At 44.0% G+C, this 18,010-nt stretch overlaps 1 protein-coding gene across 3 annotated transcripts in view; it reads right to left on the minus strand.

Moving 5' to 3' along the window:
- Positions 1–18,010, minus strand: part of ANXA4 (annexin A4) — an 85,907-nt gene that overhangs the window by 45,177 nt on the left and 22,720 nt on the right. The window lies entirely within an intron of this gene.

Consider the following 18,010-nt stretch of genomic DNA (forward strand, 5'->3'; position numbering starts at 1 on the left):
TTTCGTTTCCCGGTGGCGATTTTCACTGCCACCATTCTAGGATTAAAGATTTTCTTCCCTTTAAGCTGCAGGCTTATACACTCAACTTTGTCCTCGGTTTTCAGCACCCCCTCTTCCATCACCATCACACATTTTTTTTTCAGTTGTTCAAAATGCAAGAAATGTCTTCGCTGTAGTCTAGGACTCTTGCGGAGTTCTCATGATATATAAACAGTCCCCTAATGGCAGCCTACCACCTCCTGTTCCCATATCTATGTCATATAAACAAGGCACCTTCTCTTTTCTTGTTTTTTTTTTTTTTTTTTTTTGAGTCAGGGTCTCCCTCCATTGTCCAGGCTGGAGTGTAGTGGTGCAATCATAGCCCACTGCAGCCTCGAACTCCTGGACTCAAGCGATCCTCCTGCCTCAGACCCCCGAGTCACTGGGACTACAGGTGTGAACCACCTGGATAAGGCTCCTTTTCTCAGAATTTAGTTAGATCCTTGATACTCAGAGTCATCCTAGAACCAGGAGCACATGCATTCCTGGGAACTTGTTAAAAATGCAGAACCTGGCTGGGCGCGGTGGCTCACGCCTGTAATCCCAGCACTTTGGGAGGCCAAGGCAGGTGTATCATTTGAGGTCAGGAGTTTGAGACCAGCCTGGCCCACATGGTGAAACCCCATCTCTACTAAAAATATAAAAATTAGCTGGGGGGTAGTGGCACACACCTGTAATTCCAGATACTTGGGAGGCTGAGGCAGGAGAATCACTTGAGCCTGGGAGGCAGAGGTTGCAGCGAGCCAAGCTCATGCCACTGCACTCCAGTCTGGGTGACAGAGTGAGACACTGTCTCAAAAGAAAGAAAAAGAAAAAAAGCGGAATCTCAGGTCCCTACCCCACACCTACTCCCAGACTCTGCATTTTTACAAGATTCCCCAAATATTTGCCTGCACAGTAGTTTGAAAAGCACTGGTCTAGATAATCTGACCAAGCAGTGTGCCTTTTGTTGATAACTAAGTCCTTCTTAACCCACCTGATTACCACTTAGGCCTTGTTTGATCACATTTGCTTTTTACCTTCCAGTTTCATTCTTCCTGTTTCCCATCATTCATTGCCAACTTACCCCCTATTACCTGGGGGTTCAACTAGTTGGTTCAACTGAGAACCAACTAGTCCTGGGGCACAGCCTGAGCAAAGGTGCAGAGGTGGAAATGAGCTGCAGTTTCAGGGATAATGAGGAAATGCGAGCGTGACAGCAGAGGGCTCATTCCAGGGAAGGCTCAGAAACAAGGTTGGAAAAGCCAAAGCAAACTGAATGGTATGGGCCTTGCACGGCCAGCTGAGGAGTCTGGCTACGGAATACCATAGGTCATAGGAATACTGTGGAAAGTTTTTTGTTATTTGCAGAGAAATGCCATAATAAAAGAAAAGCTTTAATAAGGTACTGTACTTTACTATAGGGTAAACTGGAAAGAGAGAGACTGGAGTGAGAGAGAAGGAGTTAAGAAGGCTTGAGAGACAACTACAGGAACAGATGGGTAGAGGCAAAGGCCTGGGCAGGGTGTGGCACTGGAATATGATATACGGGGGATGTTTGGAAGGCTTTATCAGATGTAGTGACTCATGGACTGTATAGCTTTACTCATTCAATCACCAAATGTTCCTAAATGACCTCTCACAGCACCTCTCCAGGCACTTGTTCTGTTGATAGAGATAATGCAGTGGATAGGGCAATGAACCTGCTGTCAAGGCATTTATAGTCTACCAGGAGAGATAGACAACGCATTTGTTTATTTTATTTTTTACATAACTAGACATCTTTATCTTTTGACAAATAGCTTTAACAAACATAATTTTCAAGCTCTTTCCACAATATAAATTATTACTTGACCCCCATTATTTCATTAAAAAAAAAAAGGATTCATTCTGGGTTCTCTTTCCTTTCTTTTTTTTTTTTTTTTTTTTTTTTTGAGGCAGAGTGTTGCTCTGTTGCACAGGCTAGAGTGCAGCGGTGAAATCTTGGCTCACTGCAACCTCTGCCTCCCAGGTTCAAGCGAGTCTCCTGTCTCAGCCTCCCTGGTAGATGGATTACAGGCATGCATCACCATACCCGGCTAATTTTTGTATTTTTAGTAGAGACAGGATTTCACCATATTGGCCAGGCTGGTCTTGAACTTCTGACCTCAAGTGATCTGCCCACCTCAGCCTCCCAAAGTGCTGGGACTACAGACATGAGCCATCACACCTGGCCTTCTGATTTCTCTGTGGTTTTTTTTTTTTTTTTTTAATGAGACAGAGTTTCGCTCTTGTTGCCCAGGCTGGAGTGCAATGGCACGATCTTGGCTCACTGCAACCTCTGCCTCCCGGGTTCAAGTGATTCTCCTGCCTCAGCCTCCCGAGTAGCTGGGATTACAGGCATGTGCCGCCACACCCGACTAATTTTTTATTTTTAGTAGAGACGGGGTTTCTCCATGTTGGTCAGGCTGGTCTCGAACTCCCGACCTCAGGTGATCCGCCCGCCTCGGCGTCCCAAAGTGCTGGGATTACAGGTGTGAGCCACCACGCCCAGCCCAACTTTTCTTTCTAAATGCCAGATATACATCAACCAGGCCTTTTCTGACCTCAGAGACAGTAGACTTGGTGACAGTATTGATATCTACTGTAGAGATGCATTGTAACTTGGCTAACTCTAATTAGTTCTGATATTAACAGGCCCAGCATAGGCTGCTAAAACACTTCAACAATTTTAAAATATATTTTTAACTCTTACTTATAACTTCTATTCAACCTCTTTGCCACCAACAACAAATTTTAGAATGAATAAATAAGATAATTTCTGATTTCGGCGAGATGATGAAAATATAACAGGATGATGGCACAAAGCAAGGGTCGGCAAACCACAGTAGCTCATGGGTGAAATCCTACTTTTGTATGACCTACAAGCCAAGAATGTCTTTATATTTTCAAATAATCGACCAAAAAAAATCAAATAAGGGATATTTTATTACGTGTGAAAATTATACAAAATTCAAACTTCGAAGACTTATTGGAATAGTCACACGTGTTTGTTTATATTTTGTCTGTGGCTACTTTCAAGCTACAACAGCAGAAATGAGTAGTTGTGACAGAGACCACGTGGCCCAGGAAGCTAAGAATATTTATTGTCTGGCCCTTCACAGAAAACATTTGCTGACCCCTGACATGGAGGATGACAGGATCAGGTTACCAGGAAGGAGCTGGCCTGGGCAGGGCGATCCAGGAGGCATCTCTGAGTTGACATCTGAACTAAGACCTGAATGAAGGGAAGGGGCTAGCCGTTCAAGGTTCTGAAGGAGAACTCTTTCAGGCAGCCGGAGCAGTCAGTCAAAGGCCCTGCAGCAGAAATGGGCTTACTGTGTTTGAGGGATGGACAAAAGCATTGTGAACAAGGGCAAGAGTGGCATGAGATGAAGATGCAGTCAGGCCATATAATATTGTGACTTAGAATAAGGGATATACACCTGTTCGTCCTCCTGTTCCTGGTACAGAACTCCTAAATCCCTTGGAATTTTCTAAGCGATAAGAACAATAAGGGTGAAAGGAGAATCTTTTGTTATTCATAACAAGCCCGGTTAACTGCACCTGAGTTCATGTTAATGAGGGGAAAGCCCCCAGATAACTATAGGATGGGGGGCTGGTTGCCCCAGTAAACAAACGCTGTGATTAGAGAGTTGGAATTTTCAGTCCAACCTCTCACCTTAGAGGAGAAGAGCTGGAGATTGATTTCATCACCAATGGCCAATGATTTGATCAATCATGCCTATGTAACAAACACTCCATAAAAACCCGAAGGACAGCAGGAAATAGGGAGTGGAGGGTTTGAAGAGCTTCCAGGTTAGTGAACACATGGAGGTACTAGGAAGACGGTGCACCTGGAGAGGCTGTGGAAGCTGTGAGCCCCTCACCACGTGCCCCACCCTATGCATTCTTCCATCTGGCTGTTCCCGAACTGTATCCCTTTATCATAAACTGATAATCCAGTAGGTAAACTGTTTTCCTGAGTCCTGTGAGCCATTCTAGCAAATGACAAAAGTCAACAGGGGGTCATGGGAACCTCTGATTTCTAGCCATTCCATCAGAAGCACAGGTAACAAGCTGGACTTGCCACTGGCATCTGAAGTGGTGGAGGCTTTTGGGACTGATCCCTTAACCCAAGCTTGTCCAACCTGTGGCTCATGGGCCACATGTGGCCCAGGACAGCTTTGAATCTGGCTCAACACAAATTCATAAACTTTATTAAAACATTATGAGATTTTTTGCAATTTTTTTTTCTCATGAGCTATTGTTAGTGTTAGTGTATTTTATGTGTGGTCCAAGACAATTATTCTTTTTCCAATGTGGCCCAGGGAAGCCAAAAGATTGGACACCCCTGCCTTAACCAGTGGGGTCTGTGCTAACTTGATAGTGTCAGAATTTGGTTAAATTGTGGCACACCCAGTTGGTGTCCAAAGAGAACTGAAGAACTGCTTGATGTGGGAACCCCCACCCCACCTCCTCACCCATCACATCTGGTGCTAGAAGTGAAAAAGTGTTAAAGTATAAGGAAAAATAGTTTGTTTTCCTATACAATTGGTGTCAGAAGTGGGATTTGCTGGAATGGCCCTGGCTTGCAGAAATACGTGGTTTGGGAACAGAAAGAACAAAAGGGTTGGGGATGAGAAACTTTGATTCCTGGGTGGCCACATGGTCATGAGACAGGCAGGCTGGTGAGTTCCCTATTTTTAAATGGCCTGGACCAGGCATGGTGGCTCACGCCTGTAATCCCAGCACTTTGGGAGGCTGAGGTGGGTAGATCACCTGAGGTCAGGAGTTCGAGATCAGCCTGGCCAACGTGGTGAAACCCCATCTCTAATAAAAATATAAAAATTAAGCAGGGCATGGTGGTGAGTGCCTGTAATCCCAGCTACTCAGGAGGCTGAGGCAGGAGAATCGTGTGAACCCCCAGAGGCAGAGGTTGCAGTGAACCAAGACTGCGCCACTGCACTCCAGCCTGGGCAACAGAGTGAGACTCTGTCTCAATAAATAAATAAATAAAATAAAAATAAATAAAATGGCCTGGAAGAAAATGATAGAAGCCCTTCACTCAAGCTCTAACTTATATAACTCTCAGCCAATTAATAACAAAAGACCCAAGAAGCTTATTAACCACAAGCTCCTATTTCAGGGGGTGGGGACTTCCCTGGAGCCCTGCATGCATAGCTAGACTTAAAGTCCAACCTACAGTTACCCTTCCTCATTTTAAGGCTAAAAACGTGTGGGGTGGAGATTTAAAATGCTAATGTTGCATATGATGCATGAAGAAGCATGCTGAGCTACTGCGTGAGTGCTAGAAAAGCCTCTCCTACGCATGCTCCAATGTAACCCTTTCCCATGGAAAGACCCTATAAAACTAACCCACACACTATCCTCCAATAGCAGTCTGTTTCTTTTCCTTTCTCAGCACTGGCTCCCTTGTGCACAAGCCAAAACAAACTTTCTCTTTGCTGCTATGTATGGTGATTGCTCTTGATTTCTATCCTGGGTGATTACAAGAACCCAGGGCACTGGTAACAGCCACCCATGGTACAGAGTAGCATATCATGCTGAGATCTGTTAGTAAAGGTAAAAGCTACCCCAAGGAGTTGGGTCACTGGATGCATAAGGAAATGCAAACTATAAGAAAAGGCAATATATAGGCCGGGCGCGGTGGCTCACGCTTGTAATCCCAGCACTTTGGGAGGCCAAGGCGGGCGGATCATGAGGTCAGGAGATCGAGACCACGGTGAAACCCCGTCTCTACTAAAAATATAAAAAATTAGCTGGGCGTGGTGGCGGGCGCCTGTAGTCACAGCTACTCGGAGAGACTGAGGCAGGAGAATGGCGTGAACCCGGGAGGCGGAGCTTGCAGTGAGCCGAGATTGCGCCACTGCACTCCAGCCTGGGCGACAGAGCGAGACTCCGTCTCAAAAAAAAAAAAAAAAAAAAGAAAAGGCAATATATTCCGTCCCTTGGTTATTATCTGTAATAGATAAAATAAAATTAAAAGAGAGTGCTGGGTCAGACCAAGCTCAGATTTCAATGAGTCTATGCTCTAGCCACTAACTGCAAAGCCACCCACCAATGGCAAAATTATGCTGAGATTAGACAATATCACTAAGAACTCTGGTAAACAAGAAGGCAGTTCATGTGGGGTGGAAGGCAAACCATGAAATGATTGAAACCAAAGGGTATAGTGTGAAGAAATTATTTCATTTTGTAGATCAGTATCATAAACTTCTCGAAGAACCTTTATTCAAATGGCTTGTGTGAGTAACTAAGTGAGTGACAGTGTCTTAGGTTTTGAACACTGCAGAGTATTCAAAACGCTAGCATTCATGTTTGAGTTGATGCAGGACCCACAGCTGTCTATGGAACAATCACAGATGTTTCAGGTGGTCCAGACACACAGGAGGTTATTCCTGAAAGAACATCCAGCCTGGTGGACTGGACAAAAGCCACACTAAGGTCTGTTTACCCTGAGAAGGGGAACTGTTCCTCTCTTCTTATAAATGCCAAGTAGAATACCCCTGATGAAGCAGCTGATATGCTTCATATGCAAACCACACAGGACTGGCTTGATGATCATCGGGGTATCCGTCTGCTGAATATGCCTGTTACCCAGGTCATGGTAAACACTGTGGTTAAGGGGGCTCCTTTTGGCCAGATGCGGTGGCTCACGCCTGTAATCCCTGCACTTTGGGAGGCCGAGGCAGGCGGATCACCTGAGGTCAGGAGTTGGAGACCAGGCTGGCCAACCTGATTAAACCCCGTCTCTACTAAAAATACAAAAAATTAGTCAGGCGTGATGGCGGGTGCCTGTAATCCCAGCTACTCGGGAGGCTGAGGCAGAAGAATCACTTGAACCTGAGAGGCGGAGGTTGCAGTGAGCTGAGATTGCACCACTGCTCTCCAACCTGGGCAACAAGAGCGAAACTCCATCTCAAAAAAAAAAAAAGAAAGGTGGGGGGAGGGCTCCTTTTACATAAACACCTCATATAACCTTACTGCTGCAAAACCAAGGAAGTCTTACTGAATTTTCTCTCTCGGCTTCCACTTATGGGTCTTATAGATGCTAATAAAAACATGAGGTTAGTTAAGAGAAGAATGGAGAAAGGCACAGAGAGTCAGGGACTAGTCTTAGCAGGGTGGAAATTTTTAAATGGTTATTAACACATAGGGCAGGGCGAGATGGCTCACGCCTGTAATCCCAGCACTTTGGGAAGCAGGGGTGGGCAGATCACTTGAGGTCGGGAGTTTGAGACCAGCCTGGCCAACACGGTGAAACCCTGCCTCTACTAAAAATACCAAAATCAGCCAGGCATGATGGCGCATGCCTGTAATCCCAGCTACTGGGGAGGCTGAGGTACAAGAATCGCTTGAACCCGGGAGGTGGAGGTTGCACTGAGTTGAGATTGTGCCACTGCACTCTAGCCTGGGTGACAGAGCAAGATTCTGTCAAAAAAAAAAAAAAAAAGAAAGAAAGGAAGAAAGAAAGAAGGAAGGAAGGAAAGAAGGAAGGAAAAAAGAAAGAAAGAAAGAAAGAAAGAAAGAAAAGAAAAGAAAGAAAGAAAGAAGGAAAGAAAGAGAAAAAAGGAGAGGAGAGAAGAAAAAGGAAAGGAAAAGAAGAGAGAAAAAGAAAGAAAGAAAGAAAAGAATAAAACAAATATTGATTAAAAAACAAAAAAAACAAAAATCAGGGGCAGAGCTTAAGATCTTCATAGATCTTAGCCAGTCCTTGGTCTGGAGGCCCTGTTTCATGTCATGTGAATGATCCACATGTATCCATATCCCTTAGTAAGTATGATTCATATGATAATTGGCTGACAACCCTGGCAGCTTTTCAGAGCAAGGGCCTTCCCTTTGCTTTCATGTAGTTTTGGAATAAATGACAAGTGAGGAGGCAGGGAAGGGGGACACCTCTCCAAAAAAGGTAACCTTTAATATGAACATTCCACTCCTTTTTACCACATCAAGAAGTGGAAAGACACCTTGAGCAAAGCCTTCTGGAAATACTGAGAGTCATTATGCAAAGAGCTAGAAATATTTCACTTAAGGAAAAAGAAGGTATCATACTTGAACACTGGGTACTTTTAGTCAATTTATTTTGAAACTTGGACAGCACACAGTGTAATATACACATTTATATACAGACAGCTGTTGTTTATTTATTAAAGTTTTACTAGTACGAAACAAATTTCTTTCTTCTTTTTTTTTTTTTTTTTTTGAGGCAGAGTCTCGCTGTGTTGCCAGGCTGGAGTGCAGTGGTGTGATCTCGGCTCACTGCAATCTCTGCTTCCCGGGTTCAAGCGATTCTCCTGCCTCAGCCTCCTGAGTAGCTTGGATCATAGGCGCCCGCCACCATGCCCAGCTAATTTTTGTATTTTTAGTAGAGATGGGGTTTCACCAGGTTTGCCAGGATGGTCTCGATCTCCTGACCCCATGATCCGCCCACCTCAGCCTCCCAAAGTGCTGGGATTACAGGCGTGAGCCACTGCACCCGGCCACCAAACAAATTTCTAAATAGAGTATACAAATAAATGCAGAAAATGGTACTCCTCGCTTCATTGTTAGATAGTATGTGTAAAGTTAGTCTAAACAAATGCTTATTAGCATAGAGCCTGGCACCTGGTAAGGCCTCAGTAACTCTTGGCACAACGATGGGGGGAGCAGAAAGAGGAAAGAAATGCACCCCCCAAAACACAATTGCTGTAGGCCTCTCTTAGCTGCACAGAATGACAGCTCCCAAGGGCTGAAAAGCCTTTCTTCTGGAAGCTCCACCTATAACCTTCCCACCTCATTTTCTACCTGCCTCGCAGTGCCATGCCCTTAGCAGAGCCTCTGCCCGACATTCTTTGCTCTCTCAGCTTCCTTGGTTCCTTTGTTCTTTCTCTCTGAAGGCCTTTCTACAATCCATAAGCTGCACATTGTGACCAAGTCCACAATGACTCATACTGTGTTGGGGGTTTAAAAGCTCCTTTGCTGCTCACAGATGGGGCGAAATAATTAGCAACTATGCCTCAGTTTTTACATCGGTAAAATGCAAACATGCTCCCATTTTGGGGGTGATTCAAATAACTCTAAAAGCATCAGGACTGTTCCAGATGGAAAGATGAAGCCTGAAGGTGACACACTTTTTAGTGATGTCTTTAAAAACCTAGGGTTATGAAGAGCATGGGTGGGTGACTACAGCTTCTTAACAGTATCTGAACTCTACAACTAGGGCTTAGGATAGGGATCTGAAGTTCTTAAGACATAGTTTTAGAGCAACTGAAAGATAGTTAGGAATTAAACATATGAGACCTATCTCAATAGTAGTTACAAAAGGGAAAAATAAGTTGTGAATAAGTTCAACTTATTTCAACTAAGATTACATAAATTCATGGAAATAATTTACAACGAATTCATAAAGAAAAAGTAGGTATGTTGAGAATACATCTATACTGGTTTCCAGGATGTCCAGAAGGATAATAATACACTGTAACACAAATTGCCCGGTTGTATCTGCCAGAAATGGGCAAGCCAGGTGCTGACTCAAGTAGGAAGTTTCTTACGTCCTTATGGCAGACTGCAGGGATGTGGAACAAGGACTTCTGATTTCAAGTCCTATTTAGTAGGCTGTATGCGGAGGTAACAGTGTGGTGCATTCTCCTCTCTCACCCAGAATTTGGAAAGCAGGCAAAGTAGATACTTCGCTAAGCATTAGACTAGTAAAATCAGCAAACATCCATCAAAACAAAGATATGCAAACTCATTTTAATGGGAAAGAACGGCTCCTGGGTTGAAGCAGGCTTGCTGGAAGATATTAGCATGTTTAAAGAAAACTTGTGTCCATCAGCAGAGCAAGCTCCTTGCAAAACTGGCACAGATGCTTACTTTGAAATATTCATCTAAGCCCTGTCCTACAGAAAGGGTGAAGCCAGTGGTCGGGGGTCAGATACTTCTCCACTGTGAAGATGAATTCTGTCCATCTAATACTCCCTTGTTCCATGGTTGCCAAGCACCTTTTAGGCTACAGTTTGGCTTCCCAAATCAACCTGTCTACAATATTGGAGCATAAGGATTTTTGCCTAAATAATATTTTTCCTTTTTTTTTTTTTCTTTTCTTTTTTTTTTTTTGGAGACAGGATCTTGCCCTGTTGCCCAGGCTGGAGTGCAGTGGTACAGTCATAGCTCACTGCAGCCTCGAACGACTTAGCTCAAGAGATCCTGCTGCCTCAGCCTGCCCAGTAGCTGGAACTACAGGTACGTGCCACCACGCCCAGCTAATTTTTTTTTTTTTTTAATTTTCTAGACAAGGCCTCGCTGCATTGCCTAGGCTGGCCTTGAACTCCTAGGCTCAAGCGATCGCCTGCCTCACCCTCCCAAAGTGCTGGGATTAAAGGTGTGAACCACCATGCCTGGCCCCGTGTTTCTTTTTTTTTTTTTTTTTTTTTTTTTTAAGAGACGGAGTCTTGCTGTCGCCCAGGCTGGAGTGCAGTGGCGCGATCTCGGCTCACTGCAAGCTCCGCCTCCCGGGTTCACGCCATTTTCCTGCCTCAGCCTCCCGAGTAGCTGGGACTACAGGCGCCCGCCACCACGCCCGGCTAATTTTTGTATTTTTAGTAAAGACGGGGTTTCACCACGTTAGCCAGGATGGTCACGATCTCCTGACCTCGTGATCCGCCCGCCTCGGCCTCCCAAAGTGCTAGGATTACAGGCCTGGCCCCGTATTTCTTAATATAGATAAATTAGCAACATGTGTCTGCACGTGTGTGTGTCTGCACGTGTGTTTGCACGTGTGTGTGCGTACAGCTTTAGTGAGCCTGGTGAGTAGGAACCCTCCCTTTCTTGTCATGCTGAGAGATAGTTTCTCTGGGTCTGCTGGATGTTGCATTGTGGTGAATTCACCCCGGTAACTGAAGCTGTCCTTCAGACCCCACCATAACTTGACGGCCTCCATTCAGGTTCCTAACATTGACCCACATCCCAGAACAGGCCACCTGAGCCTATTATGAAGGGACCTGCCGGCCTTGTGGCACATTCCTACTGAATCCTTCCCTTCGCTGGAAGATCACATGTGAGTGAGTCATTCACTATTTTTCTTTGGTACATGGTTTCATTTTACAGCCCACAAGGATGACAAATTTAAACCACTGGTCTGCAGATTGCAAAGGGTGTGACTGGGCCCCACCCAAACACTAAAGGCTTTCAAAACTGTCTCCGAAATAGGAAAATAAGAGTAACTCTCTCTTTTTCCTTCTTTTTTTTCTTGGAACTTAGATCCTTCTAAAAGTAAAGGAAGTTTTATTGCAGTGACAGGGTTTGAGTCAGAATAAATAACATTTTAAACGTGTAATCAAAGGCAAGATGTAGAAGCTAAAGGAATGAAAACAAATTTGGAGGCCTGCCTGCTAGGCCATCTTAAGTAAGAATCGGTTCCAGCCTAGCACCCAGCTAGTAACTTACGGACGGTCTTTTGTCCATATTTTGGCCAGTTATTCACAGCATTGTTGAGAGCAATAATAATCCTTTCAATACACAAGTAATTCAAAAATATGTACCTTAGCCCTGGTGCAGTGGCTCACACCTGTAATCCCAGCACTTTGGGAGGCTGAGGCGGGCAGATCACCTGAGCATAGGATCATCAGGAGTTCGAGACCAGCCTGGCCAACATGAGGAAACCCCGTCTCTACTAAAAATACAAAAATTAGCTGGGTGTGGTGGCACGTGCCTGTAATCCCAGCTACCTGGGAGTCTGAGGCAGGAGAATCACTGGAACCTGGGGGCAGAGGCTGCAGTGAGCCGAGATTGCGCCACTGCACTCCAGCCTGGGTGACAGAGGGAGACTCCGTCTCAAAAAAAAAAATGTATTTTACATATAATTTAAAACATCCCACGCCTTCTCTGCCCTTCCCACATCATACCAAAGCCAGTTTTTACTCCAGTGATTGCTTTGTCTAAAAGGCAGGGGAAGGAGGGAGGGAACACTTATTAAATACTCCTCCATGTTATCTTATCTACTCAATAACCTCTGGGACAATGACTACTATTTCCACTTAACAAGTTAACTGAGGCTTAGAAAAGTTGTGTAATTTGCATGAAGTTAGTGTGAGGCCAGACTGGGATAAAACACCTACTTTGCCTGATTTGAAAGCCACTAGATACTACAGTAGTGAAAACTGGTTGTGGTGAGTTCTATCTTGTCTTAAGAGGTAGGGCTAAACATCTACATTTTATAACAGTAAGGAAAGTCACCGTGGCCTCAACGGTTGCTGGGAAAGCTGGTTGAGTCCCGCATGCTGATAGTTTAATCCTTGCTTTGTTGTATGGCCTTAGTTCCTAGGCTCAAGCTTCAAATAGTGCATAAATCAAAGCATATTCTAATAAGCTTTATAAATGTGCAGCTTCCCTACCTTGTTTCTCTGGGCACCATCATCAACCTGCTTCAGATATAATGAAGTACCAAATATAGTGCTTTAGATTTTCCTAAGTAATTTTTTTTTAATTTTTATTTTCTGAGTGACCCCTAGTGCCACCTGTGGACTACAGACCTTTGGAATTTCAGTTGGCTGGTTTTTTGTTGGTGGAGGGTTTTTTTGTTTTTTAACTTTTCTTTTGAGATGGGGTCTCACTATGTTGCTCAGGCTGGGCCTGAACTCCTGGGCTCAAGTGGTCAGCCTGCCTCCACCTCCCAAAGTGCTGGGATTACAGGCATGAGCACTGCACCTGGCCTTCTGCCTTTTAATTGCAGACAAACTATTTGGATTTCCCTCCCCTCAGGCCAGTGACCTGAGAAACAAGAAGCTGATGTGGTGGTAATGCTGATTATTTCTATCATGGGACTTACGGGACAGTTTTACTGATGTTTCATGTTCATTCAACACACATTATCTGAACGCGTGCCCCATGTCAGGTACCATTTGATTTACTAAATGGCACACCTTCCTTTCTGCCTGTATACCTTTCATGAGAGTATATGATCCCCTATGCCTTGTAGGTTTAAGAGTAACCTGCCATTTAAAATAATCCCGGAAGCTATGGAGATGACATGGTTGAACTTCCTGCTATAAGGACTCTACGACCTTTCTCAATGGTCCTCTCCCAGCTTCCAGTCATCCTCTCTCTGGCCCTGGGTTCACTCCTCCACAGGTAGGCTTTGCCACTGCTAAGCAGCTGTAACCATCAGGAGAGCTGGCCTTATATTCCTTGTTCCGTCCTCTAGAGCCAGGGGGACTTTATTTTAAAATAAGTATTTATTGAGCTAGTTGTACTGAATGCTTACGTGTTTTGTCACTATTATATCATTTTGCCCTATTATTTTCCAGTGGACTGGACATGATAATTTAAGTTTTAGAGAAGTTAAGCATAGTACCCCAGGTCACTTAGTAATAGGTGATAAGAGCTGTTTTCATAGGTCTGCCTATCTTTAGAGACCTTTATATTATACCATGCTGAATACATGCTATAATATATACTTGCATATACTATATAAAGTATGATATATGTATGTATAATTATATAAATATTATATATGTGTATATATGTATATATTTACATAATATGCATAATATATACAAAGTGTATATATATATAAAGAGTATGTATATATGTGTATAATTAGGTGAAAAGGCAGAAGACAATTCTAGAGGCTTTTAGAATAATGATAGAATAAAAACTTTCAATTGTTACATTTCTTGCTGAGCTAAAACTTTCTCGTTCTTCATATCTTTTGACAAGCTGGATGCAAAAAACAAAACAACAACAAAAACCTTCCTCTTCCAGACTTATCTGATGGAAACTGGACCACACTTTGACGGGCAGACAGATGGCCCCCGTCAAACGTTTAGTACAAGGCTGGTGGCCATTTCAAGAAAGCAGCGCATTTCTAATCCCCACACGCTCTAATTCAGCCATACAGCCTTTCTGGTGGGAGAACAACGTGGCATGGCTCTGTAATATGTCTCTTTGGGCAGACACATGCTCAGAGTTGTGCCATCTCCAGCTAAAAGGGACATAAAGATTCTACCCAAGCACATTCTGTGGCTCTCCCTTAAAACAGGGCCCAGCATCCTGTGTTTAGTGATTAGTGCAGGTAGGGAGGTCATGGCTGATCCAACCACAATAGCAAAGTTCCCAAAGTACAGCCTGCTTCAGAGACTACTGATGCATCATGCCTTTGGGGTATCTGAATCCAGTGTCAAAACAGGTTAGATATAATGACCCCATCTGGTTATGTTTATTTTAGCACCAGCAATATTAACATTATCCAGTATATACCAGTAGGGAGAGAAAGGAATGCCAAAAATAGCTCTTCTAGCTTTTGCTACAAACTGAAAACATTATGGGCTTTCATTCAAAGCCTCAGATGGAGTTGGCATAGCTGCATTATGTTTTTTCCAGCCCTGGATGGCAGTTGCTTATGCTTTTGGAGGCAGCGCCCCTCCAGGCTTAAAGACACAACTCTTCTTTTGATCACTCAGGGTTGATTTTCCCTGTTTCAGATCAAAATGTGAAGTAAACCATACGTGAAAGAGTAATTCTAAGGCTAAAATATAAGCATGCAAAGAAAATGGGAGTAGAAATAGAGGGGAAATTCTTGCCCCCGTCCCCCCCCCAGAAAGAGTGCATTTCTGCCAGATTGGATTGTTGGGGTAGAAAAGACTTTGGAGCGCATCCGACCCACCCCTCCATTTCTTTTTTTTTTTTTTTTTTTGAGACGGAGTCTCGCTCTGTCGCCCAGGCTAGAGTGCAGTGGCGCAATCGCGGCTCACTGCAAGCTCCGCCTCCCGGGTTCAGGCCATTCTCCTGCCTCAGCCTCTCCGAGTAGCTGGGACTACAGGCGCCCGCCACCACGCCCGGCTAATTTTTTGTATTTTTAGTAGAGACGGGGTTTCACCGTGGTCTCGATCTCCTGACCTCGTGATCCGCCCGCCTCGGCCTCCCAAAGTGCTGGGATTACAAGCGTGAGCCACCGCGCCCGGCCTCACCCCTCCATTTCATAGCTAGGAAACAGGCCTATCTACAGGTGAGTGATGGGTTTGCCTTCTGGGCAGTGTGCTTGGTAACAACATGTTAGGTTCTGTCAGCTGACCCAAGGTCTGGAAGGTGCTGGCACTGTGGGCAACACAAGTTTGCCCTAGGATGGGCGATCTATGCCACCCTTCTGATGAGAAAAAAAAGGAAAAGTGCAGGTCTAACTATGGTACAGCCACCTTCCTGGCCTAGTTGCTAATTTCGCATTATGGGCCATTCAGATAAACAGAAACTTCTCCTTCAATGACCTCCCCATCCTTCCTCCATAACAAAGTGGTTGGAGCCCTGGAGCACAACCACCTGGGTTTATAATCCTCGTAAAGATACTTTCTAACTGGGTGATTTGGGTCAAGGTATAGTCTCTTGTGTCTCAGTTTCCTCATGGGTAACATAGAGTTAATAACAACAGTTCCTTTATAAGACGACTGCAAAAATTAATCAAGTTATTACATCATGTAAGTACTTAGAATGGTGCAGACATTGTGTACTCAACAAATGTTAGCTATTCTTCTATTACTGTTCTCTCCAAGTAATCTTTATCACATCTACAGTATTCTAGCATTACCTGTTTAGTGATCTGTTTAAGGTGGGGTTACCAAATCTACCCACAGGAAAAACATCTGTGGCGTATAGAGTTCAGGCTTTCACACTTACCAACAAGTCAAACTAGATTCCTTTGTGGTTCTTTTGGTCACCAAGTCCATAAGGTCCACTGTGTGTGTCTGTCCTCTCCCAAAAGCATTATCCAGTTGTATGAATTCTAAGGCAGCATCTTCCCTCTCCAAATTCTCATCCTGGGCCTCTACTTTCCTGTTTCTAAATTTTAGCAGTGCCTTGCACATAGCGGGCCTGCAAGAAATGCCTGCTGATTAATTGAACTGGCTGCCCCTGAAGCCATAGGACTGACTTAATTGCTATGGCTCCTTGGGCTTCCTGAAGACCTCATTGTTAGGAAGGGCCCTCTCCTGCCTTCCTCAGCCCCCGTCAGGATCTCCTCCTCTCACTTTGTTTCTGAGACCCATGGTATTCTCTAACCAACCATTAGCATAGTATCGAACTCCAGTCACACTGCGGTTTATTTTCCATCCACAATTGAGACTAGGGTTTTGGATAAGCCTCAAAAGCATTATTCTGGCTAAATGAAGCCAAGCAAAGTATTTATATGAAATGCTAGAACAAACAAAGCTAATATATAGTGCTAGAAAGTGCAAAAGTGGTTGTCTGGGGCCAGTGATTGGGGGCACTGGTGAGGCAGAAGGGATACTAACTATGGAGGAGCATGAGGCAACATCAAGGGGTGATGAAAATGTTCTTTACCTTGATTGGGGTAGTGTACCCAGATATACACATCTGCCAACACTCACTGAACTCCACTCATACCCATTAGAATGGCTACTACTCAAAACAGAACAACAGAAAATAACAAATGTTGGTGAAGATATGGAGACACTTGAACCCTTCTCCACTGCTGGTAAGAAAGTAAAATGGTGCAGCCACCGTAAAAACAGTACGGCGGTTCCTCAACAAATTAAAAATAGAATTACCATATGTTCCAACAATTCCACTTCTAGGTATACATATACCCAAAAGAACAGGAAGCAGGAACTCGAAGAAATGTCTGCACATCCATGTTCACAGCAGCATTACTCACAATAGCCAAAAGTGGAAGCAACACAAGTGTCCCTCAACAGAAAAATGGGTAAACACAACGTGTGTGTGTGTGTGTGTGTATACACACATACATACATTGGAATACATACAGTGGACTATTATTCAACCTTACAGAGGAAGGAAATTCTGCCACATGCTATACCACCAGTGAATCTAAGGACACTATGCTACGTGAAATAAGCCAGTCACAAAAGGATGAATACTACATGAATCCACTTACATGAGATACTGAAAGTAGTCAAATTCAGAGAGACAGAAAGCAGAATGATAATGCTGGAGGAAGGGGAAGAGGGAGTTACAGTTTAATAGTGCAGAGTTTCAGTTTTACAAGATGAAGAGTTCTATGAATGGATGGTGGTGATGGTTGCAAAACAATGTGAATATACTTAATGTCACTGAACTGTTACATTTAAGAATGTTCACGATGGTAAAATTTCATGTGCATTTCACCACAATTTTTAAAAGTTGATTTTAAATGTTAACTCCTTAAAAGAAACGACGGCTCATAAAACTAACCACTTAAGATGGGTGCATTTTATGGTGGTATAAAACCTAAGTAAGAGGTCAAGTTCTCAACCTAAGAGGCTCACAGTGGCCTCTCAGGGAAGCACGCTGCTGTTATCCATCACTTAGCAATGCGCACTCTAAGGCAAAATCCAAACCAGTGTAATCCATGTGGCTTTTGCACAGCATCATGAGTAAAATCATCTCCTCAAGTATAACTGTTATTTAAAGAGAAAATGTGTCAAGCATGGTTAGGGTTATATCAAGTTTCCTGATCTGTTCTCAGAGTTATTTTAGAATCAAAGTCCCTCAAGGAAACATGAAAGGTCGCTTAATTTCATGTTCATCTTTCAGAAACACCATTGGTAAACTATTACAGGTGAGTGTGAAACTACTACAGAAATCCCAACTGGTTGATCACACAGGAACCCCAACACGTTCATCACAAACTACTGGCATTGATCTCCAGTTCTTGTCTGTTCTATCACGAGGGATTCTCATCTGTTCATCTGCACTTAGGCCCCTTCAGTCTCTCCTTATGGGTCACAAACTACAGGCCTCCATTTCCGAAGACCAAATTCCAAGGTTGGCCAGTAACGTTGGTATCTTTTGTTGTCTTAGCAATCATAAGTCTTAGGGATAAAAGAAGAGGACCGTGTCAGAAAAAAACTAAGGCCGGGTGCGGTGGCTCACGTCTGTAATCCCAGCACTTTGGCCCAACTCCCAGGCCGAAGGGCAGATCACAAGGTCAGGAGTTCGAGACCAGCCTGACCAACATGGTGAA

This window comes from Hylobates moloch, unplaced genomic scaffold (assembly GCF_009828535.3).
Source record: "Hylobates moloch isolate HMO894 unplaced genomic scaffold, HMol_V3 SCAFFOLD_15, whole genome shotgun sequence".
NCBI classification, from domain to species: domain Eukaryota; kingdom Metazoa; phylum Chordata; class Mammalia; order Primates; family Hylobatidae; genus Hylobates; species Hylobates moloch.